This window comes from Oratosquilla oratoria, chromosome 39 (genome assembly GCF_046742065.1).
Source record: "Oratosquilla oratoria isolate Oo_2021 chromosome 39, ASM4674206v1, whole genome shotgun sequence".
In the NCBI taxonomy this organism is placed as follows: Eukaryota; Metazoa; Arthropoda; class Malacostraca; order Stomatopoda; family Squillidae; genus Oratosquilla; species Oratosquilla oratoria.
The window spans coordinates 35,003,146-35,015,760 of NC_134815.1; the positions used below are offsets into that span (position 1 = coordinate 35,003,146).

The 12,615-nt window shown below is 45.1% G+C and overlaps 1 protein-coding gene and 1 long non-coding RNA gene across 5 annotated transcripts in view; one reads left to right on the top strand and one right to left on the bottom strand.

Annotated features, from left to right (window-relative positions):
* Positions 1 to 12,615, top strand: part of ec (ubiquitin specific peptidase echinus) — a 414,276-nt gene that overhangs the window by 389,002 nt on the left and 12,659 nt on the right. The window contains exon 1 of one of the 4 annotated variants that reach the window (XM_076176717.1): positions 9,837 to 9,923. The exons of 2 other annotated variants lie outside the window; for them this stretch is intronic. The gene's annotated coding sequence lies outside the window, so the exon portion shown is untranslated. Of the gene's footprint in view, positions 1 to 9,836; positions 9,924 to 12,615 lie in introns of those variants that run through there. One more of the 4 variants, XM_076176718.1, reaches the window with a different exon arrangement.
* The window catches only part of LOC143020354 (uncharacterized), a 164,707-nt gene that overhangs the window by 54,765 nt on the left and 97,327 nt on the right, over positions 1 to 12,615 (bottom strand). The gene's annotated exons all lie outside the window — the stretch shown is intronic.

Here is a 12,615-nt window from a genome sequence, read left to right on the forward strand (position 1 = left end):
GAGAGATAAAAGTGCGAAACTTACGGTCCTCTATCAGATGTACCTACTCTTACGTATGGATGAGGAAAAAAATAACGGATTTTATCGTCTGTGTTAAAGTGACGCTCCCTTAACCGAATAAAATAGCCTACCGTTAACCAGAATAAAATGTAGCGAGTCTAGAATAAGCGTGGTAGCTGTAGCCATAGCGAGCTCCTTAGATGATTGAAATCGCCTAGCCAGAATAGATTATGCAGAGTACGTCATCGTGGCGAAGGAGGTAAAGCGTAACAACGCTCGAGAAGGGAAGAATTGGGATGTTATTTCACGGGAACGAATTTATTATGGATAATTAGAGGAGGAGGAGGAGGAGGAGGAAGAGGAGAAGAGTGAAAAGCAAAACCGCAGGAACGCCTCAGGTCACGTGACTCAACAGCGTCACGACGTCACCGTCGGTTTGCTCTTTGGCACTCCCTTCATTCGAGTGCCACTTTCGAACGTTCTCGGAAGTTGGGTAATGACCCTCCCCCCTCCTTCCCACCACCCCCTTCCCCCTCTGAAGTAAAGAACAACGAAACCGATCACAGAACTTCTGCGCTTCAGGGGGAGGGTGGGGGGAGTAGCGATTGTTACGTGACTGTACGTGACACCCCCATTTAGGTGTTCTTTTTGATCCTTCACCTCTTCTTCCTCCTCCTCCTCCTCCTCCTCCTCCTCCCCACCTCTCCATGGTGTTTCCCACCATCAGGGATCGGGATTCGTCAAACATAACAAAATCGTAATGTTTTTCCTTGTATACTTTTTTTTTTCTTCAGGAGTAAATGACAGTATTCATACAATTATTTCAATACAATATGATATTCGTTGTCGAGAGTCTTTATTTCGTGTCCGTGTTAGAAAGGTAACTTATCCTGATATATTAAAAAAAATCACTTCAATTTATACAGTCTATTGCAACATCAGCCAGTCAGTCAACCAATCAATCGGTTATTTCGAAGTCCACTGCTGAACAAAGGCCTCATCGATGGAAACGCTCTTCAGCCCCCCACCCCACTCCATCTTTACGCTGCAGAGTGGGAAAGGTCCTTATTCACCCGAATAAATTCACCTGACGGCAACTTGGGAGAAATATAGAAGGGTATGATAAACGCACAGACTACCATTCGATTCAAGTTCCTGTTCCTAACCCCTGTTTTATTCCTATACATCTAAAGCTACCCCCTATAGCAGGGGTAGGCAACATTTGGCACGGGTGCCAAAGATGGCACGTGACAGGGTTGATCCTGGCACGCTAGCTGGTTTTGAAAACTTGTCACAATATAAAAAGATAACATGAATTTAATGTCATCTCCACTGCAGTGAAACTACATATCAGTTGGCGACTTAAGCACTCAAAAGCGCTGTTTACATGCAGGGTTCCACATATTAAAGTAACTGCTCAGTTTCTTCTAGAGGTTTCCTTAACTCATGTTGCTCAACCAGAATAAAACATATAAAGCGAAGGGGCTGATCATGTGAACCCAGGAAACACAAGTCGCGAGAGTAACCTTGTGTTACGGTTTTTGTTTTGTGTTTTTTTTTTCACTCACGGAAGGTATTCGTGGAATATGCGTCTCGATTGCGGAGAGAAACCCTTCTTCTAGCCACATTTGCCCTTGTAATTTCTCCAGAATCCTTCCCCGTGCTTGCAACACGACACCAGGGGTCGAGGAAATGCCTGGAAGATATAGGGCGGGAGACCAACAAAGTAAAAGCCGCACCGGCAGCAACAAATCAAGGGTGTCGACGCTGGAGACACAATAGGGATGGTTTTTTTTAATTTTCCATTTATTTATATATATATATATATATATATATATATATATATATATATATATATATATATATATATATATATATATATATATATATATATATAATATTATTATTTTTATGAGGGTCACCGTTCTGGTGTCATCTTCCTTTGACCCAAGATAATAAATAAATAAATAAATCAATTAATTCAAATTAAATTAAAAATCTTTTGGGCCCGGTGTCGCCACTTTGTTGTCCTCATCTTCGTTTAGCTTCTCCCTAGGGCGTGACTCACCCATCCCCCCCCCCCTTCTTCTGGGCGACTTCTATTATGGTCCTCCTAAGACCCGGGTCCCTAATGTCTAAATCCCTTTGCCCCTGCACCCATTTCCGTCCTTAATGCTTACACCGCTTCCCCTGACCTCACTCTTGCACCTATCACCGACCTCTTCCTCAGTTCAACTCCCCGCACTACCTGACTCGTCTTTCTCAGAACAAGACGGGGTTGTTCTTCCCTCTCCCCGATGCCCATGCGCGTCAGCCTTATTTATTTTTCGATTTTGCCTCTGGAGTCAACCTCGCCTTTTTTTTTTTTTTTTTTTTTTTTTTTTTTAATTAATGGGGGGGGGGGGCACGGAACGACTCTGATCTACTATCCCCTCTCTCCTGCGTATGTCCAGAACTCTCTCCCGCGGTCCACTGACTCCTGGTCTCGATCCCCCCCACTATCTCCTCTCGTGCTTGCCCCGGTGAGCGCGGGCAAGGTGCGGTCGCCACACTCGTGCTGCTGCCCACAGGAAATGGTTGCCTGGTTGCAGCACCGACGACTCCCCGTCTCGCCTCCCACAACCTTAGTCGACCAACCGGGCGGGCCCGCCGCCGACGCTGTCGGCCGCCCTGCCCGCCTCGTGACGGGCTTGCTTGCCTCCCCTTCTTCCTCCTCCTCCTTGGTTCTTGGTTCCTTGTGGACATCTTGTTGTTGCAGCTGCAGTTGTGGTTTTCGTTTTTTTTTTTCTCACTGTGAGAATCTTCATTACGGTTGAGTTCTGTCAGAACCTTGACTACTGCTGAATTTCTCCCAACCAACTTTGTTAAACATTTCCCAGGCAAAATAGAGAATAACTTGTTACATTACCGTCAGAGGACCTAAGTGATGGTGCTGCGAGACGGGCGTCAGACAGAATCATCTCCCTGCTGCTTGTCTTCAAAACTCGTCAACACCCTCACCCTGTAAGGTTGTCTCTAGACCGGGTGGAAGATCTCTCAGTCAACTTCGACAATATTCTCTTAATCGTTGACCAACTGGCGACCCCCCCCCCCCAAAAAAAAGATAAATATTAATATAAAATCCGGTCATAAACCAACAACACAGAGAGTGACACTAATACACCACAGAGATTATCCAACATTTTACTCCCAGAGAGATCTATGGGAGGTCCTGAGGACTGTTGCCAGCCGCTATGGGGCAGCGGGTTTCCAGTCAGTGAAACTTGAAATAACAATTATTGTTCCCATCATCAAAAGTTCCTACCATAGTTTTTGTGCATCTTTAGATTCATTTAGTTAAAGTAGTATCTACACGTTTTTACCTCCGCACCCCTCATCTACACTCAGCAGTCTTACAGGAAATATTAGAAATGTTGGAGTGACAGACAAGTAAAATCCACATAAAAATCCCAGTGTGGTTTAGGTTTGGTGGAAGGCCGGCCTGGCGTGTGGCTGCACTTGTGGACGTGTGGCAGACGTGAGAGTGGAAGGGTGGAGGAAGGTGGAATTGGTCCCTTCCGGAAAGGCTGGAGTCCGTCATTTTTCCCGCCCGGTGCTGCCCAATGGCCTCCGGGTACGACGGCTTGTGTGACGATACCGGCTCAGAAATTGGTCCTGAGTTTGGGGATTAGGGTCAGGTTAAGACGGCTTACCACATGTAAAATTTTACGGAGAAATAGAACCAAAGTACTTTTAAGGTCGAACCTGGTCGTTTTTTGACACACACACACACACACACACACACACACACACACACACACACACACACACACACACACACACACACACACACACACACACACACACACACACATAAAATAAAATAAATTGTAACACCTATGTCGCTGCTGTTCTGTTTTATCATACTTTCATTTACTTTCTCTCCTGATGACTTCAGGTACTTAGACCAGTTTCCTTCATGCCATATGTTCCACTTAAGTCATTTGTCCATCCACCCTCCTTTGTGTCTCACAGTCTCCCCCGCCTCTCTATCTCCTTTTCCTCCTCCTCCTCCTCCTCCTCTTCCCCCCTTGTAGGATGAAACCTGCCCACTAATTGCACACATGGTAATTACTCGTAAGGTGTATTTGTGAGGCCAGTGTGTTACATTGTGTAATATATGATAAACACCCGAAGCGAGGTCGAGGTTCCCTCTTGCAATATTTCAAATGACTAAACCACAAAGATTGTTATTCCTATTGTTGTTGGGTGGTGTTGTCATGATGGCGGTTGTGTGTTATGGAACCTGAGTTACGATGGAAACTGATGTCCTTCCGGTCACGAGGATAAATCAATCAGCCATCCCGAATCCACTGCTGAACAAAGACCTTTTCCATAGCATTCCACGTCTCACGACTGCGCCAACATCAACCACGCCACTCCTGCAAACTTCTATCTCGTCTCTCCATTTTCTGTCTGGTTTACCTCTTGCACACTTACCATCTAGCGGCGTCCACTGAGTAACACATTTGCTCCATCGCTCATCAGGCGTTGGCTATAACTTACCACTTCTTCTCTTTTACCGCCTCCACATTATCTTTTACTTCAATCTGCTCTATCACCCAACTTGCTCTTTTTCGGTCTCTCATCGTTATTCCTGCCGTTGATCTCTCCTTTCTTTTCTGTGCACTCTTTAGCTTTGTCTCCATCGCCTTCGTCAGTTTCCAAGTCTTACACCCGTAGATTATTGCTGGCAGAATGCTTTGATTGTAAACTTTGCGTTTCAAACATAAAGGTAGAGAGCCTATCATCATCTTGTTATACTGTACTTACTAAAAAAATTCCAACCAATTACTATATGTTTTTTTTTTATCTAATTATCATGATCTTTAGTCACTTTCACCATCTGGTCCAAATAATTATACTCTTCGACTTATAATTTCACAAGGACAGATAACGCAATATAATGATAAAAGTCAGCAATTTAAACCTCCTCAATCCCCCTTCCTCGAGGAAGACCACACCCTCTCTCTCACACACACACACACACACACACACACACACACACACACATACACACACACACAGGCAGCGCTAAGTCGCTGCCATAACGCCTCCTCAACCTGTCCTCTTCTGCTCGACTGCCTCTTCCTCCTCTTCCTCTTGCCTTATCCTTTCATCTTTGAGTGTTGTCGGTCGGGGCAGCGACGGCGTGGGAACAGTTGCAATCACGACAGAAAACAAACAAAGACGACGGCGCCCACCACCTTGGTGCCTGGTTGATGAGCTCTGACAGTAACACGTGCGGACCCTCCCTCGTAAGGCACACCTACGCCCATATATATATAGATATATATATATATATATATATAGATATATATATATATATATATATATATATATATATATATACACGCACGCACACACGCACGCACACACGCACCACACACACACACACACACACACACACACACCCCTGTCGGGCACCCAAAAGAAAACTACAATGTGACAACGCGAAAACCCAGGGCTTCATGAATATTCAACTAATGGGTTTTTACAGTTTACCTGGAAGTACAAAACTAAAAATTAATAAATCAATAAAAAAATAAAAAATAAAAAATTGATGATACATTTTTCCACTGAAATGTACTGACCTTGAACGCAATGCGTTTGCAACAATCACACGCAACAGCCCCCAGCCCCAGCTGAAGCTAATAAATCCCAGTGTGATCACTACCAGCAGAAGTGCAGTGTGGTCTTCATTGTGACGTCACCGGCGCAATCTGTCCAACAGCGGGTAGCTCACTGCCCTTGTCCTCGGTTGCCAACGTGTCTTAGCGACTTCGTCTACCTGAGTGGCATTGTGCCTTTCTGCCTGGAGTCACGTTTACCCCCTAAACACGTGTGTATGTGTGTTGGAGAGGGGGCATCTATGCACCTCCAATTCATCATTATCCATTTGGAGTCCACTGCTAAACAAAGGCCTCTTCCAACTTCTCTGTCACCTTTTTGTCTTGTCTCCCTCTCCCACGTGTGTGCTGGTAACGTAATGGGAAGCGTGCTAGTTTCGCACTCAATTAGTTGTGGGTTCGAATCCCGCTTTCCTCGCCAATTCCCAGCTGTGCCTGTGTACTACCTGCCCCAACAATCCAAGCGAATAACATGACAAAGTTGACGCCTTCGGCCACAGCTACGTAGCGCCAACTACTCACGCTTGTCATCCTGCTGCCTTTAGGGTTGGGTGATTGGTGACTATTCAACCATCATATCCACCTGGTAACATCCACCTTCGGTTTGCAAGGAAACCACAGGAAATATCGCATCTGCAGGTGGTCAGGCAAAACGCCCCGAGGCGGCCAACTCTCCGGCAAAGCGAAACGACATGATGTCCGATATCTTAAGCGTGTCCGTGTTACCAGCGACACGTCTAGTCCTCAAGACGCGTGTGATGGGAGCACGTGGGAGGCCGTGGGAGAGACAGAGAGGGGAGGAAATAGCAAGATAGCAGGTGAAACGGAATAGCAGGAAATGGGATGGGATGGGTTGGGATGGGCGGTGGAAGAGGAGACAGGGCGAAGTTGGGACTTCTGCATTCAGAGCTTGCTTCGGAAGATGTGCTGTCATGTCTATGGCTGATACAGAGGACCGGAGAAGGAACCTCCAGAATACACGTGAACCTGACACCGGAACTGAAGTACGTATAAATGGGGTCGTATAGAGGCGGATGACAAAGGGTAGTACGGCTCTGAAAAAGGAACGTAAGATGAATGAAACCGGAGGAGGGGAGTCCACGCAAGGAAAGTGTGTGTGTGTGTGTGTGTGTGTGTGTGTGTGTGTGTGTGTGTGTGTGTGTGTGTGTGTGTGTGTGTGTGTGTGTGTGCGTGTGTGTGTGTGTGTGTGATTCACCACCATGGTCTTGGATCACGAGTTGGACTCGTGATCGAAAGCTATTTCCCTCCCGGAAGAGAGCTCAGCGCTCATACATGACCGATCTATGGGTAATGCTGTGACCTTACACGCACACACACACCCAACTCCCCGCCCACGAGAGTTGGAGTAACGACTCACAGCGCAGCGATACTGAAATTATTTCAGCCCTGGGCGGGATTCGAACCAGGACCGCTGTAGTGGCGGCCGGGAGTTCTGCCACTGCGCCATCGCGTGTGTGTGTGTGTGTGTGTGTGTGTGTGTGTGTGTGTGTGTGTGTGTGTGTGTGTGTGTGTGTGTGTGTGTGTGTGTATATGTGTGTGAGGAGGGTTGTACTTGCTCTACACCTGTCATGCTTATGTCCTGCCAACCCACTCCACATCCCGTACTATTGCCAGCACCCCCATTTACGCCGCGCAATTATGACCCACATGCTCTTGGATCACATGCTGGACTTGTGATCGCCATCACCTCCCCAGATTATAGCTGAGTTCTTAATGAATATCGGTCAATGGGTAATGTGACCTCATATGTAAACAAACCCATATCTCCGTGCCCAAGGGAGACAGTAACAGCTTGCAATGCCAGTGAAACTTTCGAGGCTCGATCTCGGTCTGTGTGCGAATCTGAATGCGCGTCTGACGCATGCGCAGTCTGTCGTCTCGCATCGGGTAGGCGACAGCATGGCATATGTTGCTGATCACAAAGAGATCATCGATACACGCAGTGTGAATACGTAGTGGACCGAAACAGTCATAGGGGGAACCATTTATGGGAGGGGACGCCATGGGGAAGGTGGATGGGGCGCGTTATTGGGGAGAGGGGGGCATCGATAACCAGCGCCTCTATCCTTAGGGTCACATCGCGCCAAAGGGGTAGAGTCATGGAGGTGGTCAAGGAATGATTTGCGGTGTTAGGGCATACGTTAAAAGTGGTTAATATTCTATTAAAATAATGCTGCGAGACTCTTGGTCGTAGGGGCGTCACTAAAGTCCCTAAAATATTGGCTGCACAAGCTTATTGGAATCTGTGCTCCATAGGCTCATTTCACACGTATCGACTTTTCGCCGCGCGCCGTCCACAACACAATATCGTGCTATCAACGAACCATGGGTGTCTGTGGACGCTTTCACATGTGGACATGGTCGTGATCTGTGAAAGCATCACGGCGCACGGCGAAAAGTCGACACGTGTGAAACGAGCCTTATGATGGGGGTGAGGAAAGAGCAGGGCAGTCTGGGAGACGGCGAGACCAGCGTGAGTCAGTCTTTCATTAACGATCCTCGAAAACCTCTGATGGGATGAATTAAAGATCAGGTGGCCTTATCAGCTGCGTCAATCAATCACGATTGGTTTTATTCGAAGTGGCTCTCAACTTTATTTTCACTCCATCCCCCTCCCCTTTTCATAAGTTCTCAACATTTGTGTGAATCATCTTCATTTTCCTCCTAAATCCTACTCCGCCGAAATGGTAAATAATAATAATGATAAGAAAATGTTGGTGAGTGAAAAGAAACCCTTTGCTTTATTGCAAGGTTGACAGTCGTAATTATCATGTATTTCTTTTGCCAGGACAGTGATGGAAACTTTTTTATATTCATATTCCTCATATTATACATATCAGGGGCTCTTTCCCCCTTACCAGGGAGGTAGCCAAAGTCAAAAGGCACAATTCCACTCCCACCAATTTCATTATATGTATACATACATTACATACATATACCAACGGCATTTTCCCCCTTACAAGGGAGGTAGCCAAAGTCAAAGGCAGTCCACTCCCACCCATTTCATCCCCAAATACTCCACTCCCATTCACCACCCCTCCCTCCCTCCCTCTTTTCTTGGCTCCTCCTTTTCATTATATATAAATGTATAATTTGTAACAGTAGGCCATGGCCCACGAATTGAGAATCACTGTACTAGATCGTTCAATGTAATGACTGCACTCATGTGGTCAATTAGACAATGGCTGGTGTGGGGAATGTTGTGTTATACAGAACGCAAGGGGTTGAGGAGAGGAGGAAGGAGATTATAAGAAATCGAGGAAATAAACACAGATGGGAAAGATTTTTTTTAACCAATCACAACCGAAACAAGGAAAAGTAATCAGTCGTCTAATAAGACGGCATTTATGGCTTTGCAATGTCAAAGATAGATATTCTACTTCGTATTATTTAAACTTCATGTGAAAAGCAAAGGTAGTCGTAGTGACAAATGGCTGAGGTTATGTTGCACAAGGGTGGGTCAGAAAAGGTCATATAGGGGGTTGTTAGGGGGCTGTAAACAAGGAGTTGCGAAATTCAATTAAAGGAAGATTTATCTTGCGTGCGTGTGTATGTGCAAACTTTCTTATGCACTTAGATATAATTTGCAGGGAAGATTTTTTTTTTTAGGGAGGGGGTTATACTACGGGTATAGGGTTTCGCATGAGGGTAAAGTTGAGTTGAGGGATGGTGTCAAGGTCGTTAAAGAAAAGTAGCAGCCAGTAAAAGGTCAAGAAAGGGACGGTGAGGGGTTGTGTATAGGACTGAATCGGCTTGGTCAACTAATAACTCTTTGAGACCTTTCGAAGCTGTAGGTATAATTATTATATTTATTATTATTATTACTGTTGCTGTTATCATCATCCTTAATCAATAAAAAAGACTATATATTGTGACTGGCGAAGTGTAAAGTCTCTTACTGCACTCAGTTCTCTTCCAACTTATCTCTCGACCGCACCAACCTCTGCCACGCCATTCCTGCAAACTTCCCTGTCCCGTGGCTTAGATGTAAATCATGCCAGTGAAGTGGAACGAGCAGGGGACCGAAGACAGTGAGGCAGGTGGAAAGCGCTGTGGAAGTTGGTTGCAGTCGAACGCTAGTTGTCCATCGCCTCCCTCTCCCCCACCTCCCTTACCCTCCTCCTCCTACTCCCCCACCTCACCAGTCGCTCTCTCACTACCGCACGGTGCACACCTGCCGCGTGCTGTCAGTCTTATTCAACAGAAATTTGACCGTGTTTTAATTTGAATAAAGTGTGTGATCAAGCATTTAACGTATTTGTGTTGGATTGTTAACGTGTTAGATAGGAGTGGAAATTTCGAATATTTCTCCCATTGAAAATCTGTGAAGAAGTGTGTAGTATTTGAAAAATCGAACTGCTTTCTATGAAAACACGACTTTAAGCATGGTTTGAGATTGATTTCACTTGTGATTTTGGCCACATGAACAGTGGTACCCCGTGCACATACACACTAGTGTCGACTTCGCACAAAGTCATAGGAGTGTAATCTCGTATAAATATTAAACTATAAACACGTTTATACAAATGTTCTTGTATAAGTGCATGCAATTCGTGTGGGTTATGAGGAAATAATATGACGAAAAGAAAAGATAAAGTTTTCAACTATCGTCTTCTAAAGTGTAAGGTGGTCTGGGCAGCCATTCGCGCGTCGTGACGTCACTGTCTGAAAGTGGGCGATGCGAGTGGAGTTGCGGTGAGGAAGACGATGATGAAACGTGGATGGTACTATGCTGAAGTGGATAGTGTTGAGATTGCATTGTGTGCATAAGTGGATAAGAACGCATGCCTACTTGAGGAGAGAAAGGAGAGAGGGCACTTGTTGATCCAAAAACAAAACTAGTAATCCCATTGTAGTTGCGAACTCCCCAAGCAGACAGGAGCCGCAACGCGAGAGGTAGACTATACCCGGTTGAATCAGGTTGCGTTGATATCAGGTCATGGGGGGGGGGGGGGGTTGTGTGTACCCGGCGTGTGGTGAAAGGCTGGGTGGTTAGCTGTGAACTCAGTAATGAGATGTCTTGTGTGATGACGTAGCGATTTGTGAACCCGGCAGTGATGGCATCTTTTCGAGAAGGGAGGGGGGGGGGGCTATATGTCTCCGAAGTGACCAATCAAGTCTACGCACAGTATGATGCCAATTTAAGAGTATACATGCTGTGCGTGTAATCAAATCATGTTTACTAAATATTAACGTTTGCAGTTTAGACCTTTGATTATTAATACTTTACAATATATAGAAAATGTGTGTATGTATGTGTGTGTGTATGTTTCTGTACATGCCCATACAATTGTTTTTGTACATGCCCATGCAATTGCTTCAGCTGTATTCACTTTATATGCAACACGCATTTCTGGACACTCTCTACACCATTTCTATTTCCTTTTCTTTGCCCAGTGTCCACGATTCACTTTCATACATTGGTTTCACTCTACTCAACCATGACGCTGGTGGCAAAATCGGAAGCTGGTTTCGTATTCGCTTGGTTGTGGGTTCGAATCCCGCACAACTCTGATTTCCAGCAGGGATTGTATGTTATATGTGGCTTCGGCCGCAGCTACTCAGCGCCCACCTACCACACCCTTTCCTGTGTTCAGCATTTCCCGTCTCGTTCCTCTGCTTCCATCTCGTCCACAGCATCAGGCCGCTTCATTCATTCTGTCTATTTCCGTTCCAACTCTGCAATTAACCCACAAAGGCTTCAGAGTTGCATTTTGGTCTCCGTTTCCTCGCAACACCTCTCCATACTCTTATTTCACATACATAATATTATTATCCTCATTACTCCGTACATTCATGCCTTGATCAGTCACGTAGCCATCACACACACCCGTCATTCCATTGCCCACCTTGAACCATTCACTCGTTTCCTCCTACCTTTGTACACACACATTCCAATTGTTGACAATTTTCTTTCTAAATCTTCAAGGCTTTCCACGTTACTCCTTGTATTTCCACTATATGTCAATTCAGTCCATAAAAGCTACCCTGATATTCTCGACTGTCCCTGTACTTATTTGTTTCAGAAAGAAAACCTGAGTTACGCATCTTCTACCTTGTCCCAAAACCGTCCTGTTCCTTTCCTACTTTCACCTCTGTTGTTTCCAATTTGTCTTCGGTTCGACTTATCTGGTGCATGTAACAGATTTCATCTTTTTCGATTTTTTTTCTTTACAAATTTACACCATGCGTTTCCCTCCAGTGCATTGAAAATCTGTCCCGTCTCGTTTTCTTTGACACTTCGTTCTTATAGTGTGCTTGAAATAAAAATTTGTATTTCTTAGAAAACTGGAAATATATATAAATTGCTTCCTATCCCATATTCTGACCTCCTTCCTTATACACATCTTTGCTCTCTTCCTCTTAACTGAGCCAGACCCAAGAGGACAAAAAACTGGTTTATGGAATCAGTTACTTTTGACGACATGAATCTATTTAGTAGTGTGCCGTCATCTTTCCACGTACGTCTCTGTTGCCTTCAACTAGTTTTTGCCACACTTGCTTTCAGCCTCTGTCATCCTTCGGTGTGAGAGGATGCCCAACGGAAATGCCTTACCTGCTTTGCCCCCCCCCCCGTGTGAATAGCTGCCGTGATTTTGTATTCACCTCAAGGATTATCTACCTTGTCTTGTGCGTTTATTTCGCTGTCGCCTGGTGATTTTATTCAGAACCCATCCTCACTTCCCATTGGTTGCTTTGTCATAAATATTACAACTTTTTCAATTCTCGTGATAATCCATGTAAAATTTATTTTGTTTTACGACGAATCGTCCATGCTCTCGTCATAACATTCTCAATACACATTGTATGCAATATTAATTACCCTACAGTAAATGTACTACAATTAATAAACGTCCCAATATATACAGTATAGGCTATACATATAAAGCTCGCTTTTATCCACCCATCTAATTTTCTTATTTAC